The following is a 16,978-nucleotide window of genomic DNA, read 5'->3' as shown; positions in this document are numbered from 1 at the left end:
TCAACAAATGCAAATGTCGTTGAAGATTCAAGTGGCTAATGGAGCGTATGAATCAAGTAATGAAGTATGCCTACACACTCCTATTACTCTATCTTTTTCATGTACTATGGAAGTGGACAATCACTTCAAAATGGGTCCCATAGATATTATCATTGGCTGCGATTGGTTGAAAACCACTAGAAATTTTTCTTTGGACTTGCAAAATATGCTGATGGAATTCCAATGGAATGGACAACCTACAATATTGAATGGCATTGGTCAAAAGCAAATGGAACTCATTTCTATGAAGAAGATGCATAAAGAAATCAATGCAAGGTCGTGCATATTCACTCTTTTGCTTGCGAAAGTGGATAAAGAGCAGTCACTAAATAAGCCATCATCTTCTTCAAAGCAAAAGGATCCAAGAATGGAAGAGCTATTGGAGGAATACAAAGATTTATTTCAGCAACCATCATCTTTGCCTCCAAAGAGAGAGGTAGACCACCCTATTGACTTGCTGCCCAACACAAAACCCATCAACAAACCTCCCTATTGCTTGTTAAAGTTTGAAAGGGAAGAGGTGGAAAGACAAGTTAAAGAGTTGTTGCAAATGGGTTTAATTCAGCCAAGTCAATCTCCATTTGCCTCTTCTGTGCTCTTGGTTAAGAAAAAAGATGGATCTTTTCACATGTTTGATTATAGGGAGCTTAACAAGTCCACGATGAAGAATAGATACCTGATTCCTCGCATTGATGACCTCTTGGATGAGCTCAAAGATGCAAAGGTCTTCACCAAGATTGATCTTCATTTGGGCTACAATCAAATTTGAATGAAGGAAGGGGATGAGTATAAAACAACCTTTAGGACTGAAAGAGGGTTATACCACTTCTTGGTCATGCCATTTGGGCTAGCACTCATGAATAAGATATTGCAGCCTTTCTTGTTCAAAACATTCCTTATATTCTTTGATAATATCCTCATTTATAGCAAATCCAAGGATGAGCATTTAATGCATGTGCGAGAGGTCTTTGACACATTACGAAGACATATACTCTTTGCCAAAATGCCAAAGTGTTCTTTCATGGAAGATGAAGTGGAATACTTGGGTCATATTGTGGGAGAGCAAGGCATTCATGTGGATCCTAACAAGGTGAAACGTGTCAAAGAGTGGCTTACTCCTACGAATTCTACTTCCTTGAGAGGTTTCCTTGGATTATCTTCATTCTATAGGAAATTTATAAAAAATTATGCTCATGTGGTGGCTCCTTTGACCAATAGGTTAAAGAAAGAGGCTTTCTTTTGGGACTCCATAACCGACAAGAGCTTCAATGAGCTGAAATCTCTATTAATTTCAGCACCTATTCTTGTATGCGTGGATTTCTCTAAGGAATTCATTATAGTGCGTATGCTAGTGAAAGAGGAGTTGGAGTTGTTTTGTATCAAGACCATGGAGTTATAGCCTATGAAAGTTGCAAGTTTGATGACAAGGAGCATCAACTACATGTCTATGAATAAGAGATGTTGGCAACTTTGCATGCTATCAAAAAGTGGCATCACTATATATATGGCAGTCATTTCAGGGTGAAGAGCGATCATCATGTGCTAAAATACTTCCTTTCCCAACCAAATTTTCCCCCTAAACAAAGGAGGTGGCTAGCTACTCTTCAAAGCTATGATTTTAAAATATCCTACATGCCTGGAAAAGATAATGTTGTGGCAGATGCTCTATCATGTATATGGGCATGTTCCTTATCTTCAATTTCAATTATACATAAGGATTAGATTCATGACATCCAAGAATAATATTTGCTTGATGAGCAAGCATCAAAGATGATGAAGGAATTTTAGTAAGGAAAAGGAGAAGAGTATCCTAATTTCAATTGGCACAATGGTCTTTTATGGTATCATGATAGAGTCTACTTGACACCACAATCCTCTTTCAAAGACCGTATTTTGCATGAGATGCATTCTTCACCTTTAGCGGGTCATCATGGGCTGTTCAAAACATTTGGCAATATCCATAAGAGCTTCTATTGGAAGGGCATTTGGCAGGATGTCAAGGATTATGTGATGCAATGTCTTCCGTGTCAACAAAATAAAGACTCGTCTCTTCTACCCAATGGCTTACTTCAGCCACTCCCTGTTCCTCAAGGCAAGTGGACTGATATCTCTATGGATTTTATTATGGGATTGCCTACAACTTAGCATGGGTGGAATAGCATTTATGTGGTAGCTAATAGATTGACTAAATTAGCTCATTCATCCCTACTAAGGCCGAATTTACAGCAAAGCAAGTGGCTCAAAAATTCATGGAATATATTTTCAAGCTTCATGGTTTGCCAATGAAGATTGTGTCCGATCGCGACACTAAGTTTATGGGCAGTTTTTGGAGGAGTTTGTTCTCTTCAATGGGGACTCTTTTGACTCCTAGTACTGCATATCACCCACAAACGAACAAACTGAAAGAGTTAACAAATGGCTAGAAGTTTATTTGAGGCATTTTTGCCATGAGACACAAAATGCATGGGACCAATGGCTCCATCTTACAGAGTTTTGTTACAACAATACTTACCATATGAGCATTGGAATGTCTCCTTTTGAAGCTTTATATGGCTACAAAGTACAAGACTCTCCACATTTTTTCATGATGATGTAAATCCACAAGCCCGTGAGGAGTTGGAAAAGATGGAGGCTCTTATGAAGCAATGCAAGGACAACATTTTCAAAGCTCAAGAGACAATGAAGGTCTATGCAGATGAGAAAAGAAGACGTGGAGTTTGAGGAGAATGAATGGGTGTTTTTGAAGGTTCCCTGGTCACGTTATGCTTCTCTTAAAGGAGGACATAACAAACTTTCTCATAGGTTTTATGGTTCTTATCGTATTGTCAAGCGAGTTGGGGATCTTGCTTATCAACTAGATTTACCTTCAAACACAAGAATCCATAATGTCTTTCATGTGTCTCAGCTTGAAAAGTATGTGGGTCCTCAAATTCAAGTTCTTGAAGAACTACCTCCCTTGGATGATGATGGTTTGATCATATATGAGCCCGAGAACATTATTGGCAAGCGGAAGAAGGTTCTAAGGAACTGTAGTCTTGTAGAATACCTAGTCAAATGGAAGGGTTTGCCTATTGAAAAGTCTTCATGGCAACAAGCATCATATTTGGAACAATTTCCATGGCTTAAGTAAGAGGACAATTCATAGACAGGACAGTAAACAACTTGATGTATTAAATTTTTGTGTGAAATTAAATTGTTTTATCAACATCAAAATTTTATTTTGAAGGCATGGCTGGATACTACATGTTGTCCTCTACACATTTCTATATCTCACATGTGGAAATCGGCCACTTCTAGCTCAAAATATGGCTAATTTTATACTACAGCATGTTTTGGACAATTTACAGTAGTCTGTTCCATTTATATGATCCTTCTTCATCAACTTCTTTGATCTTCATCAACATGGAGCTTCATTACATCATGATTCCAAATGATTCAAGTCATCTTTGTAATCATCTTAATAATTTTTTTCCAATTCAGCTTTGAGGACAAAGCTCTTTTAGGCCGGGATGGCTTGTAATAAAGCAAAAATCACTTTGGTCTAGACTAGGCTAGGGTTAAGTATAAAAGGTGGGGATGTAACATGTGAGGCATCTTTTTGCCATTTTAAAGCAATGCATGCTTGAGGTTCCTTCCTCCCACCATCTAAGAGGGTGCATGCTCTTAGCCACCAAGATATGGGGTGCATACCATGTCCCACCTTGACATGAGGTGAGTATTCATGTTGCAACTTACATCTATGATTCTGAGCCTTCCATGGCAATATTACTTCATGCTTAGCTACCTTGGCTATGGCTTCCTTGCAAACATGGTTTATTTCTTGTATTTCTTTGCAAGAATGGTGTATTTCATAAATTTCCAGTTATATGTCTTGTTGTGAGAACTAGTATATTACAACTACTAGTTCCATTGTTATCCAATTGCTACCTAAATCTTCCTAGTAGTGCAAGCTTATTCTTTTATATGTTTACTTATAGCTAGATACTAATTTACAGCTTTTTTTTGGATAATCATACTGCAAATCAATTTTGAGCAGGTGTTTTGAGAACATACGCTTGTATTCAGTACTCTAGTACTTCTTGCTTGTAGATAGCAATGTATTGGCTCAGTCTTCCTCCTACTATACTCTTTTTGTCTTGGTTTTAGGATTGATTTGATGGTGTTATAGTAGTGGTGCTCTCATTGTTTGGAAAAGTAGGTATTGGTGCATAAGAAGCAAGTCAAGCCATTGAAATAAGAGAGCATAAGGCTAGAACTTTATGATGTAGAGCAATAGGAAGAGCTTGATTAGCTATGTAAGTCTACCATCATTCTATCATTGTTAAAGTAGGCATACTTCTATGTCATTGAGATTGCGGATGGTGCTTATGCATTATGGAAAAAGATTTGTGATCTCTATGATAAGTAGAGTCATGCAACACATCTATATTGACTTCAAAAACTCATGGACCTTCATATGAAGGAAAGGACATCTAGGTCTTCTCACTCAAATGAGTTTCATTCATTTTCAATCAGGTTACTTTGCAAGGCTTGAAGTTTGAGGAGAATGTTAAGTCTCTTTTCTTGCTTGTCACAGTACGTGAGACTTCGGATACCTTTCACATTGCTATGAGTGTGAACCCTCCTAAAGGCGGCTTTTAGATGAAGGATACATAGAGCACTTTGCTCACAGAAAAAGTGAATAGGAAGAATGTTAATGCACCCCTTACTTCTCATGCACTTACAATGAGAAGTAGACAAGGTGGTAATGGAAATAATAATTGTGGTAGAGACTCATAGCCCAAAAAGGGCAAGCCTAAGTCTCATGGGTAATCACACAGTAAATCGTGTGGTCCTAAGTCCTCTCTTACTTGATAGCAAGGTCACATAAGGTCATTATGCCATAAGATGCACAATGATAGGCACTAGAAAGGCAAAGGAAAGCACATGATAATGTGAAATCTTCTAATAATCGCAACAATATTTGTAAGTCTAGTGTTAATTATAGAAGAGATAAATGCCTTAGAGTATAGCTCTAATGATTACATAATTGTTGCTTTATCACTAGATGTGACTCAGTTGATAGTGCTCCATCTTTTTATTCTCGATGTTGGCTTCTTGATTTGGGGCTTCATTTTATGTTAACCCACATCATTATTGGTTGTATATCTATTCTACTATTATAGGTTATGTTAGACTAGGTGATGGCATTGTATTGGATATCATTGGTATACATAATGTGAGATTATAGTTTAGTACTGATGCTCCATTTGTGCTTAATGATGTAGATCACATCTTGGCTTTGATTAAAAGCCATATCTCCTCTAAACAGTTGAATGATGATAGGTACTATGTCTCTTTTAGGGATTCTACATGGAAAATTGCTCATGGTAGTCTTGCTTTTACTAGAGGTGCCAAGGTTGGCAGCCTATATACCTTGCTTGTATCTAGCTTCATTCATCATGTTTTGGCCGACTGATCTTCCTCATGTGATTACTCATGTTTTGACTCTTTTGATCATTGTTTCTATGGCAAATAGACTCATAACTTGCATAAAAGTCAGGTTCTACATGTGTGGGTGAGTCATTAACTCTTATGCATTCATATGTTTGTGGTCCCATGTCTTATCAGTCATTAGGTGGTACTAAGTACCTTGTGGCATTTCTTGATGATTATTCGCATAAAGTTTGAGCCTGTCCTATTAAGCAAAAGAGGTGTTAGCTACATTTCAATGCTTTCTTGCTGTGGTTAATTTCCAATTTGGATATAGGTTGAAATGCCTACAATCTAATAATGGGGGAAGCATCAGTTGATCATATATCCCAATCAAGAATAATGTTGCAGAGCACATGAATATGTATTAAGATTCATGTGCACTACTCTTGGTGGTAACTTGCAAAGGAGGTATGATATGGTAAACCTCCCTTGTATGCACACTTGCATTTCTTTAGATGTGAGGCTTTCTCCCATATTCCCAAAGACAAGTCTCTCAAATACATCTTTCTTGGATATGGTAATGTAGGTGAGATGGGCTATTTCTTTTGGGATTTGCACGCTCAAAAGATTATCCATAGCCATGATGCCACATTTCACAAGGAAAGGATACATATGAGATGACAACATGTAATTTAAATAAATAGTGTGATCTTTTAGGAGGAGTCTCCTGATATAGCACAATCAGCCCCAATTTGATAGCCTAATGTAGGTATTAATGATGTAGTGGCCCAAAATCCACTTGTTGTGTGAATCATGATGTTGGACAGAGAGAATAGGCCATACAAGTCCCACATCTAGTCTTGAGATGCTCCACTAGACTCTCATGTCCTCTTAATTATTTTGAGCCCTCTATGCATTCTAGTGATAGATTTTGGTGAGCCCCTTACTTATGAGTGCCCTTTATGCATTCTAGTGATAGATTTTGGTGAGCCCCTTACTTATGAGTGAGGAAGCTATGCGCAAATGTGATAGTCACTCTTGGGAGAGGACCATGCAATTTGACTATGATTCACTACAAAAAAATAGTACATGGGATTTGGTTCCTTTTCCCAATGGAAAACATACATTGCCATACAAGGGGATGTACAAGTTGAAGAGTACCCCTAGTCACCCTAAGCTAGCATATAAGACCATATTGGTTACCAAGGATTTTAACTAGGAGAATGGAGTTGATTTTGATGAGAATTCTCTCTTCTAATAAAGATGACTATCCTATTCTTGGTATTGGCCTTGGTTGCACAAATGGATCTAGACTCATATCATATGGATGTGAAAATGACTTTTCTTTATGGGGACTTATATGAGGATATCTATATGAAGTAGCCCAAGGGCTTTGAGGAAAAGGGCAGGGAACACCTAGTATGAAAGTCAGTCTTTATGGACATAAACAAGAACCTAGGGAATGATATCATAACTTTGATGCCTTTACTCATTCATAGGGTTACTCTCATAGCGATATGGACTTGTGTCTTTACATGAAGAAGGTCCATGATGGTAGCCTTATCATTTTGGTGCTATATGTTGATGAGATGCTGATTGTCGAGAGTGCTCATGGTGAGCTGGATGCTTTAAAGACTTAGCTCAAGAAGAGCTTTGAGAGAAAGGATATGGAGCCTTTCTCTCACATACTTGGTATGCACATTGCACACAATCACTCTTCAAAGTACTCATTTACTTGTCATAGAAGGAGTACATTTATAAAGTCCTTGAGCAGTTCCATGTGCAAGATGATAAGAATATTGAATGCCCATTACCTTCTCATGTGAAGGTCAATTAGACATGCTTATTCCCTATCAAATGATGAGAAGGTGAGATGGCCAATATCTTGTATACATCTACAAAGGGCAACTTGATGTATGCCATGATAGCCACTCAACTTAACATAGCATTTGCAGTGGGAGTTGTAGCTCCTTATATGGCAACACCTGGTAAATAACATTGGGATGCCATGAAGGGTATGTTGGGATACCTTAAGGGTACTATGGATATGCTCATCTTTTATGGTAGCCAAGTTATTGAAATCGTGGGCTACATAGGCTTTGACTATGTATGATATGTAGATAGTAGGAAGTCCACCTCTGACTATGTCTTTACTTTTGCTAAAGGTGTTGTTTCTTAGATGTATATGGTGCAAAAATGCATGGCCTTATCTACTACCGAGGTTGAGTACATTGTGGCCATTGAGGCTTGTAAGGAGGTCATATGGTTAGGCTGTCTACTGGGGCATGACTATGACTCTTACATTGCATTTGTACTCTATGTGTGCCATTCAATTGGCACATAATTTAGTCTTTCATGTGAAGACCAAGTACATTGAGGTTCATTATCACTTCACCAAAGAGGTGATTGAGGACAAGAAAATAGAGCTTATCAAGATCTCGACTAATAGGAATCTTGCAGATCTACTCACTAAAAGTCTCCCATTTGAACATTATGCCTTCCTTAGGAAGATTATGGGCATACGATGAGATGATGTCTATTTCTCATCCTTTTATACTTATATGTACACATTGTATTTTGCCACTTCTTTCTTATTTTCTCCATATTCAAACATATTCACCTTTAAGTGGAAGGTTTTTGGGGATTAAAGGTCGCATGTGCCTAGCCATCTATATTAGCTTATACTTACCACCCACACACTTGTACACTACAAGTGGTAGCCGCTTGTCATTATCACTTTATTCTTTATATGACAATAAAATAAGGGAAGGGAGTTCATACATAATGACTATTAGAGTTCCCACATGTGGTCTTACTCTCTGTTGTTTTAACCTTCACAGCTCTTGGTCCTTTCAATGGCCTCTCACCTCTAGCAAGTGCATGTTCGGGTGTCTTTGTATACAATATGATATCCATTCCAATGAAGGTCTCTTGGTATAGCTGTGTATTAGTCCTCTCATAGCTCCATTATAGTTTCACATTGCAAACTTCAAATGTGTCTCATAGGCCACACCCCGTCATTGGCACCTAATTGTGTGATAATGATACATACATCTCTATATAATGCCCAATTTCTCACTTTGCAGGCCTCCATAATGTGTGGTATGCATTCCCTGCAATGCACTATTTGTGCAGGTGTGAGATCATTCTCAACATGGCTTTTTCTCCTTTAAGAGCTTTCCTTTTGGAAAGGAAGGCTTGTCATGACTTCAAGTCAAAAAATCTGAGGATAAGGGGCCGGCTCTTTTGTAGATCCTTCCCTGTATTCCATGCACTTTCCATAATGGAGGGGTCCTCCACTCCCATTTTTCCACATATACTCTTGGCATCTTCTAAAGGGTTGTCTTCCTCTTTCCATCCCACCACCTAGATGTTTTGTTTCAGCATCGGTAAATTTCTTTGACTCATAAGCAATGGGGTGACCTTCCTATACCAGTACACCTCCTATGCCGTAGTTGGATGCATCTGTAGAGATTTCAAAGGGTTTGGTGAAATTCGGCACCCTTAGGACCGGAGTTTGGCTCATGCACTTCTTCATCTGCTCAAAGGCTTCCTGTTGTGCGTTCCCCCATGTAAAAGAGTGATCTTCTTTGGTGAGGTGGGAGAGGGGGGCAGTGATGAGGCTATAATCTTTGATGAACCTCCGAAAAAATACTGTGAAGCCGAGGAACTCCCACACTTCTCTTACAGTTTTCAGTACAGGCCATCTTTGGACGGCTTCCACTTTCTTAGTCCACTTTGATTCCATCTGCTCCTACAATAAAGCCTAAGAACTCCAACTCTTTCACTGCGAACTCACATTTTTCCAGCTTGGCATATAACTGATGCTGCCACAGTTTCTCAAAAACTCGGTGTAAGTGTTACTTGCGCTCTTCGAGGGTGTTGCTGTAGACTAGGAGGTCATCTATGTAGATAATGACAAAGATATCTATCTCTGATCTAAAGATTCCATCCATGAGGCCACAAAATGTGCCTGGCCCATTGCTTAGGCCAAATCCTAATACTAACCACTCAAAACTACCATATCGGGTGCGAAAGGCTATTTTTGGGATATCTTCTTTGGCTATGCAGATTTGGTGGTATCCTGATCTAAGATCGATACGGCTGAAGTACTTGGCCCCGTGCAGTCTATCTAAGAGGTCTTCCACTAGGGGCATGGGATATTTGTTTTTTATGGTGATTTTGTTAAGGGCCCTATAGTCTACACAGAGTCTAAGTCCCCCATCCTTCTTCTTTACAAATAACACTGGGGCACCAAAGGGGGATTTGCTAGGGCGAATGAATCCTTGTTCTTCTAGTTCATCTAGTTGCTTATTCAATTCCATGAGCTCAGTGTGGTTCATGCGATAGGGAGCTCGGGCCAGTGGGGTATACCCTAGGATCAGCTCAATTTTGTGATCCACATCTCGCCTGGGTGGTAGACCCTTGGATAGCTCGGCTGGCATTACATCTTTGAATTCTTCAAGTATTTCTGCCACCTCTATGTTCCTATTCTGTTGTTTGGGTTTCTTGCCATTTTCTTCTTCTTCAATTGGTCGGATCATACACAGATAGACCATATCTCCTTGTTTGGCTGATTTTTTGACCTGCTTGGCACTGCATGTCATGATACGTGGCCTGATAACGGTCCCTTGGACCGTTGCATTTTGGCTCTAGCCCCTTGGTTGGGTTGTAGTTGGTTTCACTGTTTGGCATGATACTCCTGGCTTATTCTCCTTCATTTGCACTTTGATTGGGGTCCTGCCATGTAGTTGCATTCTTTCACGTGGTACTTTGACGCCTTCTCCTTGCATATCTAGCATCATTTCATTTACACCTTTACCAAAAATTGCAATGACATACTTGTCATAGAATTCCAAGCCCAATATCACTTCAAAATCATCCATGGGGATTACTAAGAAGTTGAGTTTTGCTTTCCACTTGTCGACTTCCACTTGGACTGCAAAGACTTGTTTTACTTCCTTGGCTTCTCCTTGTGTGAATGTTACTGTTAATCCTTATGGGGCCTTCGATAGTTTTAATCCATGTTTTACTGCACACCCTGGTGTCATGAAGTTGTGTGTTGCTCCTGTGTCCACCATGATAGGTTGGTTTCCTTCCCCCACTCGGCCTTTGATGTATAGATGGTGAACTGCTGCTACTCTGGCTGCCATGCATTGGGGTCGGGTGCTAACAGACCCTACCCTTGGGTGGTCCATTCTTTCCTCACTCCCATTTGGGATTTCTTGGATACGTGGTGGTTGTCATTCTTCTCCTCCATATGCACTAGTTGCATTCACCCTTGATCCACTTGATGAAGTTGTATCTTCTATTGGGCATCTGTTTTGGTAGTGTGGACCCCCGCATTTGAAGCATTTGATTCGGACGGACGGGCCTAGGGGTCTCCACCATGATGTATTTGATCCTGCAGGCCCATATGATGTGCTAGGGGTTGGCCTGTAGTGATTGTTTCCCCATCTTCCTACTGCTCCTCTTGGTACTAAAGCGGTTTGTGACACGGCCGTGGTGGTGGTGGTGTTTTGGCTCCTTGTATCTGTGAATGCCCCTCTAGGGGCACTGGGCCTTTGGTTCCATGAGTTATTGTTGTTGAAGGTGTTGTTGAAATTGTTGTTGAACTTGTTTTGATTCCCTTATGCTATTCTTCTGCCTTCCAAGTCCACTGGTCTTTCAGCCATTCTCATGGCTTCTGCTAAGCTTGTTGGCTCCTGTCTCTCCACATCTCTTCTAGCCCATTTTTGCATCCCAAACAAAAATCCATGTAGCTTAGTGTCTATATCCATGTTTGGTAGCTGCAACATGATCTGCCTATATTTGCTGACATATTCTTTCATCTTTCCATGTGTTTGCTTGAGGTTCCTCAATTCATCTCTCACTTTGAATTTTTCCATATTTGGAATGAAGTAGTCCTTCAATTCTTCCTGGAGTTCTTCCCATGAAAAGATGGTGTGGCCCTGCTCTTGTTCCAGCAAGTACCAACTGGCAGCGTCCTCCTCCAAGTAAATGGCTACCACCTCCGCCTTCCTTTCTTCGGTTATTCGTGAATACTTCAAGTACATGTCCACCTCTGCGATCCATTTCTTCAGAACCAACCCATCTCTCTCTCCCTTGTACTTGGCTGGTTGGAGCTTCTTGAATTTTCCATAATCATCTTCTGAACTATCACTATCTTCCTCCTCTTTACGGTGGTGCTTCTTCTCCTTCTTCTTGTCTTTCTTTTTACTTCCTAATTCTACTACTTTCTCCTTCTCTTTCCTTGTATCTTGCGCCCTCCTAGATGTCTCCTCTCTACCCATTCTATCCATCTCCTCTTGCATTCTGTGTCTTTTCTCCTCTTCTTGTTGTTGTATCACCCATTCTCTATAGCCCTGCTCCACTTCTAGTTTTTTCTTCCTTTCTTCCTCCTCTTCCTTCATCTGCATGTTCCTCCATATTGACTCTAGCATGCCTGACATACCATCTAATTGTCTTTCTAGTCCAGCCACCTTCTCCTCTTGGGCCACTCTCCATTCTTGCCCTCTACTCTTCTTCCTCTCCTCCATTGTTGGGAGGGTGATGTTCTCCCTTTCGTCCTCCATGTGGTTGGCGGTAGTGTCGACGCGGGGAAGCCGCGTTTTGCCTCCTGTGGTGGTGTGGGTCGTGCCGCGGGAAGCCACGTCACGTCTTCAAATGGTGGGGCATCGAGGTTGGGGCGTCACGCTAGGGCGACGCAACGTGGGGCAACGCCGCACTGTGGGTCGTTATGACTTCAATCTCTTCGGGGCACTGGATCTTTCCTCCTGCTTCCGTGAGCACTCCTTCGCTCCGAGCAAGAGTCGCTCTGATACCAAGTGTGATAAACCTGCACTCATTACACACTCAACACATCACAGAAAGGTAACACGATATATGAGCTCAAGGTATACTCTTGTATTATTCAATCCAAAAAGCGGGACAACATAGACACATCCCAGGACTACACCCTCGTGACGCCGCACATAAGAGGGTTCACCACTGGGTATAGGGAATCACACGTAGAGTGGAAACAAGGCAGGTCTTTGAGTCACTACTACTCCCTATATAGGTGCATTCGGTAGCAACGGCATGGTATAGCTACAAAGCCCTTACAGAGAGGGGGGGGCATCAAATCTTTGAAGTCTAGTTGATGCATGTTTTTTGTCCATAAGGCAGTCACAGAGAGAGTGCATGGACTAAGTGTGGCGAGTTGATGAGGTAGGGAGTGAAGGAGGCTAAGGAATGGTAGGAGAGGTTGGAGAATGGAGAGAGAATGGAGAATGGTGAGGGTAGCACAGAGAGAGAGAGAGAGTGTGTGTGTGTGTGTGTGTGTGTGTGATATATATATATATATATATATATATATATATATATATATATATATATATATATATATGTATGTATGTATGTATGTATGTATGTATGTATGTATGTATGTATGTATGTATGTATGTATGTATGTATGTATGTACACACATATGTATTTTGGTATGTATATATATCTATATAAGAGGTCTTATTTTGGAGGAGAAGCTTGATGATTTTGTTACAAATCTAAAAAATTAATAATTTTCTAAGCTTTATAAATTTTACTCTATAATTATTACGATTGCCATGTCACAAACTCCTCCAAAGCCTTTACATATGATTGACGTTTTGGGATGACCACCACTTCATGTTACAGTCTCTTTTCCAAAGAAATGGACAATATTGTCTAACCTCGACAAATCATTAGAAAATAGGGCACTCAAACTTTGTTGGCCCTTGAAGAATGTCTATATGGAAGACACATGGCACAAGCTTGTTAAGGCCTTTAGTAGTAGGAATCCCTTTGTCATCCTTGACATGCAAGTGGAAGGATCTCATGATAGCCCACCAAAAGGATGGCCATGTGGCACAACTAAAGGAGATCATTGGAGGCTATCATGCTACAATCTACCTCTAAGAGGTACTTATCAATATATAAAGGGAAGTGGCCATGATGGGCTACTTCTTGCTCAACCACGATATGCATGAGCTTCCAAGCATGAAGCAAAAACCATGTGGATACATGAGTATTGTAACAACCAACCCAATTTTAATTTGAAAAAGCATATTAATTTGGTGGTAATGATCACTCCTTTGGATAAAACAGGCCAAGGTTTTGAGTACCACTCAAGTAGCCAAAGATATGCTTTACTACTTGCCAATGCTTAGTGTCTAGTCTATGCATAAACTTGATCGTTTATTAAACTATAAACTAAATATTAAGCCTCATAATGCATACACCAATCAAGCATCCAATGGCGTGTTGCTAGAGAAAGATATCAAACCAGTCCTTGGAATCATGAAGGCTCAATTTCAAGCCTATCTCCATAGGAGTAGCAATAAGTTTGCAATCTTCAAGACCAAATATCAATAATATCTCAACATACTATGTTTGACACAAAGCAATATTTCTATCGCACTGCTTAAATTGAATGCCCAAATAATGAAGTAGTAGACCCAAATCCAACATGTCAAATGTTGAAATCGACTTGACTTTAATCAACAGTATGTGTCTCATTAGGACCAATGAGCAACATGTCATCAATTAAACCACAATGATCAAAGGCATATCACCCTCGTGTCTAACACATAAGGTGTTCTTATTGGGACTATTCTAGAAACCATGTGTAATCAAGCATGCATGCATCTTCTCATAACAATCCCAAGGTACTTGCTTCAAACCATACAAAGCTTGTCTCAATCAACATACTTTGTTTTCTTGCCCTTTCTACACAAAACCACGATGTTGAGAAACATACACTTCTTCGTGTCAATCACCATTCAAAATTTCAATTTTAATGTCCAACTCATGTATGTTCCAACCATTATGAGCCATTAATGCAAAAATGCTACAAACAGTTGTCATATGGCAAGTGGGAACAAAGGTCTTATGAAGCATCAATACCCTTCTATTGAGCATAACCCTTTGCCACATAAGTCTAGATTTGTAAGCAATCAACGCTACCATATATGTATATATTTGTACACAGCCCTTATATATATATATATATAAAGTCATTAGGACTACTCAATAGAGCCAGTAAAGAAAGTGGATATATTTATTTATTTATTTATTTATTTATTTATTTAATGAGAGAGAATGAAAAATAATCATAGCTAGGAAGATCAAATTATGTGTATATTTAAGATATGTTTTAATATGAGACATAGTAGATTGAGACTTTTTGAATAAACTATATTGAAATGTTTGGACCTTATGAACAAAATGCATCCCTCTTTTGGGACATTTTTTTCTCTTACATAGAAAACTAATAATTAACATAGCATATAATGGCTATTGTCTTTTGCATTGTATGTTTAAAAGAATAAATACTTATCAAAGATTTAAAAAATTGTTATACTATTGAAATTCTAATCAAAACTTGACTTTTGGGTCTAATTGTACTTGGGCCAAAAACTTTTAAATATAGAAATTTGATCTTAAGTTGGAGAGAGAGAGAGAGAGAGAGAGAGAGAGAGAGAGAGTGTGTGTGTGTGTGTGTGTGTGTGTGTGTTTTGATAAAAATTCAAAGCTATTAACGTGTAAGAAAGGCCAATAGATAATATTGTAGTATTCACACACACACACACACACACACACACACAAAGAGAGAGAGAGAGAGAGAGAGAGAGAGAGAGAGAGAGAGAGAGAGAGAGAGAGAGAGAGAGAGAGAGAGAGAGAGAGAGAGAGAGAGAGAGAGAGAGAGAGAGAGTGTGTGTGTGTGTGTGTGTGTGTGTGTGTGTGTGTGTGTGTGTGTGTGTGTGTAAAGATCCAAGATTATTAATGTAAGAGACAGTCCAAGGTAGTATTATAGGAGAGAGTGCTAGAAACTTTTGAACCCCTTCTTTGGCTTCAAGAATTTTAATGCCAAAAGCAAGTGAATCGTAATGCCACATATTCTAAAAAAGAATTGACAATCATGTTAAGAGTAGTGCTTTTTATGAAGATCATAGTTGTAATTTGACATTATGATCATTGCGATGGGTATATTATAAAAAGGAATTTAGAGAACCATAAGCTCCCTAATATAAGATAAAGAAATGGACTATTGAATTTTTCTTAAAGAAGAGTGAAAAATTGGAGAGGAGATTAATGGACATGTCTATCAATTTATTGCCAAATCGAGGATAGATTATAGAAGTTGTATTGAACCATCATCAAGTCTAATAATATTTTTGTCATGATACATGAGTCATTCAAGGTCTTACACACCAATTTTCAAGTATGATAGTACTGAACACATATCCCTATTATTTGCAAGCTAATCGATAACATTAAGTAGTTAGGACTAACGGCATTGATGGATTGCAAGTATCAAGGATCAAGTCGATGGCTATCCCCTTCCCACCACGTGAGTGATACCTAATTTGAAGAATGAGAATTTTTGTGATTTGCAACAGTTGTCTTTGTCTTTCAAGTTGTGGTGAATGGTTTGATAAAATTACAACTAGAATAGTGAGGATATGTGCTAGAATATGAGCATGTGAAAAGAGGAGATATGTAAAATGACTGTGGGTTTTTTAGTAGAATTTCCACCTAGAGCTTTGAGAAAATAGGCGAGGAATTTGAGCAATCAATGAGGTGGGTTGAAGGATTATGAGATTGCCATAGTGAGGGTGTATGCTAAGCAATCAAGTGCATGACAAAGCAAGTTGAAGGAGTATGAGATTGCAATCTCTAAGAAGAGACTAATTCTATCTAAGTCTAGTCAAATGTCAAACAAGTTAGATCATGCCATCAAGAATCACACAAGATAAGTGTACTTCATGGCAAGAATCACTGCAAATCTCGAGCAAGTAGGTCAATTAGTTTCTTTCATCTATTAGCCTTATAAAGCCTTTTAAACTTTCATTTTTCTTATCACGTAATGCTCCATTCATTTGAATTTATAAGATTCTTTTTTTATTTTGTTTCTAGAATCTTGAGAGAGAATATTCAACTACTAATTATGGCCTAGAATAAATTATCTTTTCAAGTAGGTGTAGGTGGAGCTTCATGCCAATCGTTTGCCTACACAGGCAGTTATCACCATAGGAGCACCATAGTAGTAGGCCAGGATATGGCATACTAAAGGCAACTATTTTAGAGGCGTGGAGTTGCAGGGTATTAGAATCAACATCAGAGAGAGGGGATGAGATGTACCACAATGTGCATTCTATTGTGACATACTTCTTCTAGGGTTTCAATATATCATGAACTTTTATCATGTCAAAACTCATGATTAGGTGTGAAATAGCACATTTAGGATTACAATTATACATATAATTTTGTATGGAAAAAATAAAAACTATTAAACACCTTGCTTCAAGCAATGATAAGTATGTAGATACATGTATAGACTTTCAACTACCATATGATTTTGGGAGAAATAGCTCTTCAATTTTTGTATCTCCTTTCATTGGCACATTATTCTCAGGTAGTTTAGTGTACTTAACTTAATCAAACTTATTTTTGGATAGAGTCAAGCAATGTTATGATGAGCTTGTTTCTTCTAGCATGTTCTTT

Source organism: Lygodium microphyllum, chromosome 15 (genome assembly GCF_053477565.2).
Source record: "Lygodium microphyllum isolate KBCC chromosome 15, Lygodium_microphyllum_v1.1.10, whole genome shotgun sequence".
NCBI lineage: Eukaryota > Viridiplantae > Streptophyta > Polypodiopsida > Schizaeales > Lygodiaceae > Lygodium > Lygodium microphyllum.
The sequence above is the reverse complement of the archived record's forward strand: the minus strand, read 5'-3'. Positions refer to the sequence as shown.